The sequence below is a fragment of the Notolepis coatsorum genome (assembly GCF_963971535.1).
Source record: "Notolepis coatsorum genome assembly, chromosome: 6".
NCBI lineage: Eukaryota > Metazoa > Chordata > Actinopteri > Aulopiformes > Paralepididae > Notolepis > Notolepis coatsorum.
In genome coordinates this window covers 24,901,842-24,916,134 of record NC_140170.1, presented here as the reverse complement: position 1 = coordinate 24,916,134, position 14,293 = coordinate 24,901,842, and positions in this window count along the sequence as shown.

The following is a 14,293-nucleotide window of genomic DNA, read 5'->3' as shown; positions in this document are numbered from 1 at the left end:
GTGGGGGTTGAAAAGGCTCCATTGGCTGACTTGTGTTGTGATAATGTTGATAATAATCACCCCAATGTGTTTTCTGCTTGTGTTGTCACCAAGGCACAGGACGGAATGCGAACTCAAGTTTTGTCATTGAGTGACTCTGTCGGTGGCGAGGCGGCTCTCGCCGAGGACAGGGGGCCATCTGTTGGAGAGATGGAAGAGGTTGCTGTATGTAGCGTTCAGGGGGAGCTGGTAGTTCCCGAACCCTTTATTGGAGAGTTGATGATGGAAGACATACCACTACCACCTGAAGTTGCATTCGTCAAGCAGGGTCGCCCGAGCAGAAAAACTCTAAAGCGAGCTCTAAAGCGGTGGAGTCTGGGTGTGTAGCTGACCATGTGCATTTGACATGGTTTTTTGTGAGTTAGATCTCACCGCATTTTTGAGACCGGTTTGCATTCGGTAGTCGGTGTGTGCTACATGCAGTTTTCAATGACGTCACTGCGCGTCTATTTTTGCATACGTGCATTGATTGTGAGAGGAGAATTTTGTTTTTGTTGTTTCTGTTTTCCCTGGTGTGTGGTACTAATCGGATGTTGGGTAATAAGTAATAATGTTTTGCTAACCCTACAGGTTCGCTCTTATGGGGGGAGGTGTTACGTACCTGGGTACGTGGGTTGGTCATTACCATTATTACTGTATTTATGACACCTTCTGAACATCAGGTTAGTATATTTAATGTGTTATGTTTTGTAGATGATGTGTGTGTGTGTAAACATGAGAGCTAATGCTGTCTCTTCTCTCCCTGTCAGGTGCTGCCCATCCCTACTGAAGAGTGCTGATTGCTAATGAATGACAGCTGATTGGCAATTAGCTCAAGAGGGATGGGTAGCCAAATACCTGACAGCACACACACGTCTCGGCGCCTCAGTCTCAGTCAATTGCTGGTGACTAGAGAGGAGTGAGGTTGCCATTGTTAGACCACTGTTGTGTGCATATATATATATATATATTGTTGGCCTATGTGCCACTTCTCTATCTGAGTGAGTATCCTCTTGTTGGCCTATGTGCCTATTTTCCACTAAGTGTGAAGTGATACTTTACTGCCCTTTTGCTATTGTTCCCTTCAAGTGGAACTGTATATATATATGTGTTGGTAGGCTGTATGCCATTGCCACTTTATTTATATGTCTTGTTTGTCCTCCATTCCCTTTTCCCCTTTGTGTGTGCGTGGGTTGAAATCCCCACCGACAACATCCCCTTTTCCTTTTGGGAAAAGGGCCGTGGGTTGAAACCCCCACTATGCAATAAAACCTTAATTTACCATTTGAAAACGTCTTTGTTTACTATCTGCCTACCCGGGACTGTTTGAGAAGCATTTTTCTACTGAGGGGGTTGTTTTTTGCTCATGTAACACCTGCCCAGATTACTATCTTGTATGGTCAATAGACCTCTGTACATGACATGGGTCAAATGTTGATAATAGCAGTTAGTATCGAAGACGGTAACGTTACACGCTGAAACTCACCCCAGTCTCCGCGCGCCGTTGGGCGATCATCGTCGAGTTGAAATCTTATCATTATGGGATGTAAATTTACCCGGTCCATCTCCAGCTTGTATAATGGTATATACGTCCAAATCATGTTGTTTATCGAGTTATTGGCAATCGATCACTGTGTAGTGTGACGAGCCAGAGTCGCGGGACCTATAGCGAGCGCCGGAAGTACTACGGTCGTCTAGGACAACCTCTATTCAACATCCTGTTTGGCGATTGCGCCGATCGGCCACCAGATGGCGCTCCTGAACCGCCAGAGAGCTCAGTGGGTCCTGCTGGTGGATCTCAGGCCAGCGGAGGGGACATATGAATCCGATCGCAGATTTTTGAAATATTGATATAAGGACGCTGTACAGCGTCCCCCGGCAACTTGAGCATGGCCAGCAATGACGTGAAAAGACGTTTCATGGCAGTCAAAGTGTTAATGTCCCCATGGGCCGGACCCGTCTTCTTTAAACAAGTCAAGGAGAAACATCACAATAAATCAAGAACAAAACAAAAAACACCATGAAATCCAAAAGAAAATGTAAAATAAATAAATGCAACACTTCAAGACATACCCCATGCGAAGGTAAGGAAAAACTAACTAAAAACCTAGCAATAGGAAAAAAGCACCACAGGCAATGTGGAGGGGAGAAACCTTAGAAGGGCCGTTCAAGGCGGGATCTCCCTTCTTAGATGTCGGTGTTGCTATAAAACAGGCGAAACAGTTTGTAAGTATGTACATATACGTGTAATGAAACACAAATATGTACATGCAATAAGAACATTTTGAAAGATTGAAAATAGAATGGAGCTGATGACGGATCCATTTGATGTATGGGGAGAGGCGTAGAGAGGATCGCATCCTCCCGGCCATCACCACGGGACGTCCACCACTCCGACTCCGGTCTTCACCACGAGACATCCACTCACAGGGAGACGGGGACAGGCGTTAGACAGGCGTATAACACACGACTTCAAGTGATGTAATGCGTTTATACAATGGCCGAATTCACCCAACCTTATTGCTATATAATAAACACACAGTAATTGAATCATAATGGAGATTTATTCACAAAACCATCCACAGAAAAAGTAGGTAAGAAAAAATGTAATTGCCTCTGTGTCTAGAAGCAGAAGGAGATGCTACAAAGCATGCCATCTAACAAACTTCATATAAATCCCGCGATTTATTATTGTTTTGACAATGGGTCATGACAAACCAATTACATAATCCAACATATGTGTAACGAACTAATATTACATCGGTAATATACAATTTCAATTGTGACGAGAGAAGATCATCCCGATTCAGCCTACAATTTAACACACGGCTCCAAAGATATTAATGTTTTGCGGCAAATTTTCACCCTGCAATGGATTTAGGTGCGTCCCATCTCTCCTCTCTCATGTTGTCTGTGCTTCTCTCCTCTCCGACACAGAGACAGAGAGCACTCAGCCAGTGGCCATTCCCCTCAGACGCAATTTTCTGTAGTTTTTCACACAGCGAGGAAAATAATACAGTCCGCGATTTTTCTTTTGTTTCACAATGGGTCATGACAAATTAATTACATAATCCATGTGTATGTAACAAACTAACATATTCCATTTGACTGTATCTTTTTTGGAGGATTCGTTCAAAAGCTATTCATACTTCCATTTGTCTATCTATGGCGGATTCATTCAGACAGAAAAAAAGAAGAATTCGGTTGTGGGAGGGATCTGGGGTCACGTGGAGTGTGTTATACGAAATAACAACGTCTAACTTGACTGTTTCAGCAAATCAGAATCAAGAAATTTGCATGCCATTGTATAAGCAAGCATATATGTGAATAGAATAGATACATATAGTAAGCATATATGTGAATAGAATAGATACATATAGTAAGCATATATGTGAATAGAATCAGAGAATATAAGAGAATCGCGAAATCAAGTAATAAATAGAACTAAGAACAACTGCAAGCATATGTATACAGGATGGGATACAAGACGATGGCTCAGGGCCATATGCCCCGGGGGCAGGAGAAACCACTCAGAATAGGTCAAGGCAAAGCAGGTATGGTTCGACGCTGCAGGTCAGACAGAAGGCAGTATGAAGCTGATCCATGATCTCAGTGGTGCACATAACCAATGTGGGGGTAGAACAGTTACTGCAATCTTGGCCATCACCCCGAGACATCCACCACCTTGGCCAACACTACGAGACAACCACTCAGAGAGATGGGGACAGGGGTTAGAGAGTTCCCATGTTTGTAGTGGGTGGAGTTGGAGCAATAAATACATGTAGTAAGCATATATATGCATTCATGGTGACAATAGAATCAAAGTATATAAGAGAACTAAGAACTACTGCAAGCGTATGTGTAACTGAGGGGTACAATTCCCTGACTGTATTAAATAAGTATGGTATCATTAAACCACTACTGTCTTATGTACATTACTACTGGCCATACAGTACACAGGTATATGAGATGAACACCTCCACAATGACACGGTTCCACACAAATCTTGGTTAGAATAATATTTATTAGCAGCAATAATAGTAAATTACATTACTTTACTTAGAGTCGCGCTTGTAAGGCGAAGAATGTGCGTGAGTAAGTCAAGAGCGTAAGTCCATTATAATATTACGCAGGAGATAATGAATACCACCTGTATCTTAGGAATTATATCTATGGTACACTAGTAGGGCAGCGGGAGATACTAGTAGGGTCCCTCCGGTTGTAGGCCAGCAAGGGGAGAGGATTTGTCGGTAACGAAAGTCTGGGTCAACGAAGAATAAGGAGACTCCAGGTACAGGAGACGGTGCAATAATCTCTTGATCCGCAGACGAATAACAGCTATTCTCCGGCATGCAGCTCTGCATGGAAGAAAGCTAGCCAGCCTCAGGCGTCTTAGAGGCGGGCTCGACGTTGCTCCTCACAGGGTAAATCCCACACAATTGTGGGTGTAGACGATTCTCCGCTCCATCAGCTACAGGACCAAAGCAAATATAATCCAGCCGAAAAGGGCTATGCAGTCGTCGGGTAGGTTATCCAGTGTACATATCCACACGGTCCTCGTCTAGGGCTCCTCGGATGAAGGCGCCAGGTTAAGCTGCCCAGCCTGGATAAGCACACTAGCTGGTACGAGGAAACGTTGGTAATGCTGGTCACTGTAGAACGGTAGCCGCACGATACACTATACATAAATAGACTATTACTGAAATAATAGAATAGGTCGAACTCGACTGTACAGCGTTAAACTCTGATACTTCAGCTATCAATTCGCACGCGGTCTCAATGCTCTATTTTGGGGCCAAACGGGCCCTACTTCACCGCACGTTGTATCGTGGTGTGAGGCTTCACTTGGGTAACTCGATTACTTCTGTATTCACCTGCGCCGTATTTATACGTTAGGTGAACAAACTAGTACCAGCCTTATTCCTGTCTCGTATTCTTGCACAGAGCCGGTCATGTCCAGGCATGTCTTTGGCGGTGACTTTGAACTAGACCTTGGGGGTATGGCAGTGGCGCCTAAGGGACCGCTGTCCAATAGGAGAACGAAATATTATGGTCTGTACTAGGTAAAGGGATATTCCGTGTATATGTACAAAGAATACACAAGGGATATCAGACGATATACAAATATTATACAATATATATCAAGTAGTAAATATATATATTCGGTTTAATCTGATCCTTCGTAACAGCCGCCTCCTAATTAGTCCCACCTAATTAGATAAGCAGAGACAGATTAACCGCACTGTCCACTACTCAATGTCAGTTGTGAGGGTAGGGCAGTTCACAAAGTCAGGGGGTCATGGTCGTCATCAAAAGTGTCGGGGAGCCTTGGCAACTCTATCAGCCTCGCCACGGGTCTGGTATATGTCCGCCCTTGGACGAGCACTTCTGCCGCTCTGACCTTTCCGTCGGCACCAGTGATCACTTTGCTTACGCGGCCGGCCGGCCACATAGCTCGGGGTAGTGACTGGTCGATAATCATGACGACTGTTCCTTCTGTCAAATTGTCTCTTTCTTTCACCCATTTCTGGCGGGTCTGTAGAGACGGTAGATAGTGGAGGAGGAAACTGTTCCAAAACTTGTCAGCCAATACTTGACTGTACCTCCACATTCTTCGGCCGTTCGCTTCTTCAGGCCTGTACACTGTCTGTGGGAGCGCGGGGTCCAGCCGCCCCATCAAGAGAGTGTTGGGGATGACTGGGTCGACATCTGCTACATCACTTGAGACGTAACCGAGGGGCTTTGAGTTCAATACTCCCTCGATCTCCGTGAGGACTGTCGTGAGGACTTCTTCCGCCACGGTCTGGGCCCCAAGCACGGCGTACAGGGCTGTCTTTATTGAACGTACTTCTCGTTCCCAAGTTCCACCGAAGTGAGGTGCATTCCGGGGGTTAAACTGGAAATCAATCTGAGATGGGGCGAGGTGGGTCTTAAGTTCTGGGCCCATAGCTTGGAAGCTCTCTCTCAGCTCTCTTTCTCCGCCTTTGAAGTTTGTCCCGTGATCAGACAATAATATAGACGGTTTTCCTTTCCGCGATGTGAATCTCCGGAAGGCCATAAGGAATGAGTCCGTACTCATGGTTGGAAGGAGTTCTATGTGTATCGCTCGGGTGGTCATGCATTTGAATACAATACCCCACCGCTTCTCCGTCCCTCTTCCTTTCTTTACATACAGCGGGCCGAAACAGTCCATACCGGTGGAGTGAAAAGGCTTGTCGCCGAGTCGGAGGCGACAGGGGGGTAGGTCAGCCATCCGGGGTATACTGGGCTGTGCTCGCCATTTACGACAGTCTAGACAGGTCCGCTGGAAGCGTCGTACTGCTTCTCTTCCTTGCAGTATCCAATAACGACGTCTTATCTCCGCGAAGACTCTCTCTGCCCCGGCGTGGTGCACGTCCTCGTCGTATTTCTTTATGATGAGCTCTGTGACCTTGTGTCGGCTGTTTAAGACTATCGGGTACTTGACGTCATCCGGTAAGTCTGGGGCTCTCCTCAGACGACCACCCACTCTGATGAGATTATGGGCGTCGCTCTCAGGGGCTAAGTGGAGCATTCTGCTGTCTGACGGGACTGGCTTTGATCCCTGCAGACAGTCTAGCTCGTCGGGGAACGAGTCTCTCTGGGCTCGCTGTAGCAGAAGGAGTTCTGCTTCTTCGTAGTTAGCTGCAGTAATGTCAGTAGTGGGCTGAACCTCTGGGTGGTGCCACAGGAATGTCTTTAGCTGCGCACTCTCAAGGGTGAGGCAGTCGTCTATGTTGGGATCTGTGGGGACGAGTGTGTGTGTCAACTCACAGAACATAGATTTCTTCTTCTCTGCCTCCTCTTCACTCGCCTCCCGTGGGGTGGGTGTAGGCCACTCTTCTTCCGGGAGCTTGAGGAACTCGGGCCCGTCACTATATAGATTGTGACGGGTGAGGTCATCCAGGGACATTCCCCGTGTGATGACGTCAGCTGGGTTCTGTTTTGTGTCCACATACCTCCAGCATGCTGCTTCTGTTAAATCTTGGATCTCTGTGATTCTGACTCCCACGAAGACCTTGTATCTACACGAATCGGACTGGATCCATGTGAGTACGGTCATGGAGTCTGACCACAGGATTGTTCTTTGCACCGGGATGGTGAGTTCACGTTGGATTAACGTGGCGAGTTGCGCTCCTGCTAGGGCTGCGCAGAGCTCTAGACGCGGGATAGATTGTTGCTTGTGGGGGGCTATTCTTGAGCGAGCCAGGATGAAGGCAGTATGTATTTCTCCTCCCTCCTCTCGGGCCCGCAAGTAGGCCACCGAACCGTAGGCTACTTCGGAAGCGTCGCTGAAGACGTGCAGGTCCATCTGGCACGTCTCCGGCCTCACTGTGGGTGGGAAGTAGCTGCGGCGTATATTGACACCTGGGAGCGAGCTGAGTTCTGTCTCCCACTCTCTCCATGTGGAGGCAAGGTGTTCGGGTATGGGGTCGTCCCAGCCCTGGTCCTTGTCCCATAGCGCTCGCACAATCATCTTTGCCCTGGTGGTGTAAGGTAGAATACATCCCAACGGGTCATATTGTCTGGCGAGTGTTCTGTATACACTCCGTCTTGTGGTCGGTAGTGAAGTCGACCTTCCCTGCTCCTTGGTCAGGGGTGTGTGTTTATAATGGAGCGAGTCTGTTTTGAAGCGCCAGACTAGTCCTAATGTCATTTCTTGGGCTTCTCCTGGGATGGTCGCCATCCAGGTCTCGCTGCTTGCTGCCTTGTCCTCTGGGGAGAGGCTGCGCAATACTTGAGGGTCGCTGCTGGCCCACTGCCGGAGATCAAAGCCGCCTTTGATCAGGGAGGCGCGGGGCTTGAGTAGGAGGGCCTCGGCTTCTTCTGGCGTCGAGACGCTTTGCAGACAGTTGTCCACGTAGAAACTATTTCCTACACTTTGTCGGACCTCTTCATCAGCTGCTGGGTCTTCTGCGACGTGTTTTTGCAGTGCGAACGTAGCACAGCATGGGCTGCATGTGGTCCCGAAAGGGAGGACTTCCCATTGATAGATGGATGGTTGCTCATCCCCGATCCTCTCTCTCCATAAGAACCGCAGCAGGGGCTTGTCCTCTTCCACTAGTCGCACCTGCAGGAACAGCCCTTTGATGTCGCCGCTGATGGCCACCTTGTCTTGGCGGAAACGTAGCAACACGCCTAGTAGAGAGGGGCCGAGTGTTGGGCCGGGCAAGAGCTCTTTATTCAGATTTTGTGATCCGATCTGGTAGCTGCAGTTAAACACAATACGATCCTTGCCGTTGTGGTGGACTTTGTGGTGCGGCACGTACCATGATTCGGTCGTCTGATCGGCCTCTTTAATGTCAATTTTCTTTATATGTCCCGCTGTGATTAGCTTGTCTATCTCAGCGCGGTACACAGTAGCTTGAGCGGGGTCTCTGGCTAGGCGCCGCTCTGTGTTCGATAGATACCGCTCCGTCGCTTCTTTTGGGGCGTGGAAGGTAGGCATACCCTCTCGCCTCAGGAGTGGAGTTGCGTATCTCATCACTCCGTTGACTTTGACTCTCTTTGTCCCCCGCTCGAGGAGGGCTATGGCATAAATGTCTTCCTTGGAACGAATGTGTTTCTTTTCGTTCTTAAAGGGCATTGTCTCTAGTGTCCATAGCCTCTCGACGTGCTGTAGGAGGGTGGTGTCTTCTTCTGTCACTCTGGAGTGGAGGCAGCTAGTGGCTGCTGTTCGGTTGGGAGACCTGGAGAGGGGGCCTTGTAGTGTCCATCCTAGGCGGGTCTCGACTGCTGCTGGACAGCCTCTGGGCCCAGTGTGGACCCAGTCCATCGGGACGATGAGGTGTGCATGGTCGGATCCTATCAGCAGGGTCGGGGTGGCACCGTCTATGAGCGGTATAGGTAGTTGACGCAGGTGCACATATTTATCCATCAGCTTGGCGATGGGGTAGGTGTACTGCGACAGGCCTATGTCTTGGCTGGTGAAAGCGTTAGTGATCCTATACCGTCTCTCTGGCTGCCCGCTTGCTGCGATAGTGAAGGAGACATTCTCGCCCTTGATCGTCTTCAGGTCTCTTCTTATTGTCCGAATCGTCATCATTTCTTCGCTCCCCCGCAGCCCCAGCTGGGCCGCAGCGGACGCGAGGAGAAGGGTCTTCTCTGACCCGTCGTCAAGGACGGCGTAGGTGTCCATGACATTGTTCTCGTAACTCAATGTTACGCGGACCACCTTCAAGAGCACCCGGGTGCCCCTGCTGCTGGCGGGGTCAATGTACATAACACTTGCCTTTGTGCTGCTTGAGGGTGCAGGCTTTCTTCTGTTACTGTCATGTAGGACATCCAAGTGGGCTCCGTCACACCGACTACACCTCTTCTTTAAGCGGCACTCGGCTGCCATGTGACTGCGCGCACATCGGTAACAGCGTCGGTTGGACTTTATCCATTGACTCACCTCGTCGGCGGTCATCTTCTTGAACGTGTCACAGTGTGACAGCCAGTGTTCCTTTTCGCAGTACGGGCATACAATCTTCCACTTCTCTTTCATCGAGGGGGTACTGTGGTTCTTGTTGCTCGGTACTGATTCGGCTTGGTGCATGACGGTCACCAGCCTGCGGCCATCGTTTGCTCTCCTAGGTCCCTCTCTGGAGCTTGGCGTGCTCCGCACGAACGTATCCAACCGTAGGCTGTTGACTTCTCTCGCCAGGAAGTCGGCTAGGTCTAGGAGGGATGGCTCGGGACCGTTAGGATCACGGTGGTCTCTTTGCCGCCTGAAGCGCTCTTGTCGGGCGGGCGGAAGCTTCTCTAATATCCTCTCAACATTAGAGTTCGCGTACAGTTCGTGCATACCCTTTTCCTTTTGTGCCCCCAGCATCCCTACCAGGGATTGTACCTTGATAGGCAGGTCATCTAGTGAACGATTGTCTGTGGCTGGGGGTAGATGGTCAATATTCCTTATCTCTTGTATTACGTAGTCCCATATGCGTCCATAAAGTTGGTCGAGGGCTGCTAGAGCCGCGGTGTATGGGGTAGTAGAGGTAGAATATGCCAGCGCTATATTGTGCGCTCTGGGCACCTTCAGGTGCTTGAGTAGGATAGCATACTTGTATGGTTCATCTGGTACATCAGACATCATTGTCTCTAAGCACATTCGTAGCTCTGTGTACTGTGCTCTGTTCTCGTGTGTGAAGTCCGGGAACGTCGGTGTGCCAAGGTACGATGCCATGGATGACTGGCACATCGGTGAGCGTTGGAGGAGAGGCCTCCTAGGCGAGTCTCCTCTTACATGTCATGGTGGGCTGGTACCTGTCGGGTACCAAGGCCCGCGTACCCAGGTGCTGTTCCTCTGGGCTGGTCGTGCGTCAAGCTCACCCGTGAATTGAGTCGGGGGTCTGTAGCGCAGAGCCGCGGGGGTAAAGTCTGGGCTGTACTGGACCTCCTGGTCCTGTGGAGTACGATGATGCTGTTGGGCTTGACTCTCCTCCTCTCCCTCTTCTTCTTCCTCTGCCCGGTCATCTAGATCCTGTAGTCGTCTATTTAGTCTCTCCGCGGCATAGGCCGGTTCTTCCCTGTTGCTGGGTCTCGCTTGGACCGGTCGGGGAAGGGGTTCGGAGAGGGGTATAGGCTCTCTCTGTTGGCCGGGCTCAGGGTCGCTTGATCGGGTAGGGGAGGATGCCCTAGACCCTTGTCTTGACGAGGCCCTGGAGCCCCGTGCGGAGGGAGGGGGGGTTACCCTGGCAATCAGTTGCTCCATTATCTGCGCTTGTAATCGGTCGCGCTCGGCTTCGCGCTTGATGTGAGCGAGTTCGCGCTCTGCTTCGCGTTGGGCTTGGGCTGCGTCGCGCTGTGCATTGGCGGCTCCGCGCTGTGCATCGGCGGCGGCGCGCTGGGCTTCGGCGCGGTCTCTTTCCATATTCTCTTCCGTCTGGAGGCGTCTAGTCTCTAGGCGTATGCGGTCTTCGTCACTCCGTTGCTGCGCCTGGAAGCGCTCTCGCTGGGTCGCAGAGTGTTCGCGTTCACTAAGGGCTTGCGCTTGGAGTTGCGCGTGGAAGCGTTCTCGTTCCATGGAAGAATGTTCGCGCTCGCTAAGCGTCTGTGCTTGGAGTCGATCGCGTTCAGTGGAGGCTGCCAGGGTGGCGATAAAGGCCTGCGCCAGCATCTTGTCCGCCTCGCTGGGGGAAGACGCTGGTAGAGGTGATCGGCTTCTGGTAGTACTCGTTGGAGATCCGTTCTTCTGTCGCGTACCGAGGAGGTCAATCTCCTGGGTGCGCGTCTCTTCTGGTGGTGGGTCGGGTTCCGTCCCTGGAGGGCTTTCTTTATCCTGGAGCTCTCCGGGGACTACCTCGTTGACGTTGGCGGGGGGTAAAGTCATGTCAGGTCCCTCCTGGTCCCCCCTGTGAGCTTGGTCAGTTACGTTAGAACCCACTAGGGTCTCTACTGGCGGGGTCGCCTGGTCGGTAGGGTTTGACATACTTTTACTATCCGCTTTTTCCGCGTTTAACGTCTGTAGAAAGCTAGGTAGTATACTGGCAGCGTAGTCCTCTAGGTATTGAGGTGGCTGCCGTCTGCGCTGCGGGCGATCTATTTTAGGAGAACCGTTTGTGGAGTGTTCATCATTGGCCATGTCAATATTAATACTATATTAATATTACGCTAGTTACCATCCGGCTCGAAGGACCAATTGTAACTGAGGGGTACAATTCCCTGACTGTATTAAATAAGTATGGTATCATTAAACCACTACTGTCTTATGTACATTACTACTGGCCATACAGTACACAGGTATATGAGATGAACACCTCCACAATGACACGGTTCCACACAAATCTTGGTTAGAATAATATTTATTAGCAGCAATAATAGTAAATTACATTACTTTACTTAGAGTCGCGCTTGTAAGGCGAAGAATGTGCGTGAGTAAGTCAAGAGCATAAGTCCATTATAATATTACGCAGGAGATAATGAATACCACCTGTATCTTAGGAATTATATCTATGGTACACTAGTAGGGCAGCGGGAGATACTAGTAGGGTCCCTCCGGTTGTAGGCCAGCAAGGGGAGAGGATTTGTCGGTAACGAAAGTCTGGGTCAACGAAGAATAAGGAGACTCCAGGTACAGGAGACGGTGCAATAATCTCTTGATCCGCAGACGAATAACAGCTATTCTCCGGCATGCAGCTCCGCATGGAAGAAAGCTAGCCAGCCTCAGGCGTCTTAGAGGCGGGCTCGACGTTGCTCCTCACAGGGTAAATCCCACACAATTGTGGGTGTAGACGATTCTCCGCTCCATCAGCTACAGGACCAAAGCAAATATAATCCAGCCGAAAAGGGCTATGCAGTCGTCGGGTAGGTTATCCAGTGTACATATCCACACGGTCCTCGTCTAGGGCTCCTCAGATGAAGGCGCCAGGTTAAGCTGCCCAGCCTGGATAAGCACACTAGCTGGTACGAGGAAACGTTGGTAATGCTGGTCACTGTAGAACGGTAGCCGCACGATACACTATACATAAATAGACTATTACTGAAATAATAGAATAGGTCGAACTCGACTGTACAGCGTTAAACTCTGATACTTCAGCTATCAATTCGCACGCGGTCTCAATGCTCTATTTTGGGGCCAAACGGGCCCTACTTCACCGCACGTTGTATCGTGGTGTGAGGCTTCACTTGGGTAACTCGATTACTTCTGTATTCACCTGCGCCGTATTTATACGTTAGGTGAACAAACTAGTACCAGCCTTATTCCTGTCTCGTATTCTTGCGCAGAGCCGGTCATGTCCAGGCATGTCTTTGGCGGTGACTTTGAACTAGACCTTGGGGGTATGGCAGTGGCGCCTAAGGGACCGCTGTCCAATAGGAGAACGAAATATTTTGGTCTGTACTAGGTAAAGGGATATTCCGTGTATATGTACAAAGAATACACAAGGGATATCAGACGATATACAAATATTATACAATATATATCAAGTAGTAAATATATATATTCGGTTTAATCTGATCCTTGGTAACAGTATGTATACAGGATACGATACAAGACGATGGCTCTGTGCCATATATATATAAATAATATCGAGGTTGTATATATCTTATTACACTGGATCTAGAGGCTGTATGTATCTTATCATCCTGGATCTAGAGGCTGTATGTATCTTATCATCCTGGATCTAGAGGCTGTATGTATCTTATTATCCTGGATCTAGAGGCTGTATGTATCTTATTATCCTGGATCTAGAGGCTGTATGTATCTTATTACACTGGATCTAGAGGCTGTATGTATCTTATCATCCTGGATCTAGAGGCTGTATGTATCTTATTATCCTGGATCTAGAGGCTGTATGTATCTTATTACACTGGAGCTAGAGGCTGTATGTATCTTATCATCCTGGATCTAGAGGCTGTATGTATCTTATTATCCTGGATCTAGAGGCTGTATGTATCTTATCATCCTGGATCTAGAGGCTGTATGTATCTTATCATCCTGGATCTAGAGGCTGTATGTATCTTATTACACTGGATCTAGAGGCTGTATGTATCTTATCATCCTGGATCTAGAGGCTGTATGTATCTTATTATCCTGGATCTAGAGGCTGTATGTATCTTATTACACTGGATCTAGAGGCTGTATGCATCTTATCATCCTGGATCTAGAGGCTGTATGTATCTTATTACACTGGATCTAGAGGCTGTATGTATCTTATCATCCTGGATCTAGAGGCTGTATGTATCTTATTATCCTGGATCTAGAGGCTGTATGTATCTTATTATCCTGGATCTAGAGGCTGTATGTATCTTATTACACTGGATCTAGAGGCTGTATGTATCTTATTATCCTGGATCTAGAGGCTGTATGTATCTTATCATCCTGGATCTAGAGGCTGTATGTATCTTGTTATCCTGGAGCTAGAGGCTGTATGTATCTTATTATCCTGGATCTAGAGGCTGTATGTATCTTATTATCCTGGATCTAGAGGCTGTATGTATCTTATTATCCTGGATATAGAGGCTGTATGTATCTTATTATCCTGGATCTAGAGGCTGTATGTATCTTATTATCCTGGATCTAGAGGCTGTATGTATCTTATTATCCTGGATCTAGAGGCTGTATGTATCTTATCATCCTGGATCTAGAGGCTGTATGTATCTTATCATCCTGGATCTAGAGGCTGTATGTATCTTATTATCCTGGATCTAGAGGCTCTATGTATCTTATTACACTGGATCTAGAGGCTGTATGTATCTTATTATCCTGGATCTAGAGGCTGTATGTATCTTATCATCCTGGATCTAGAGGCTGTATGTATCTTATTATCCTGGA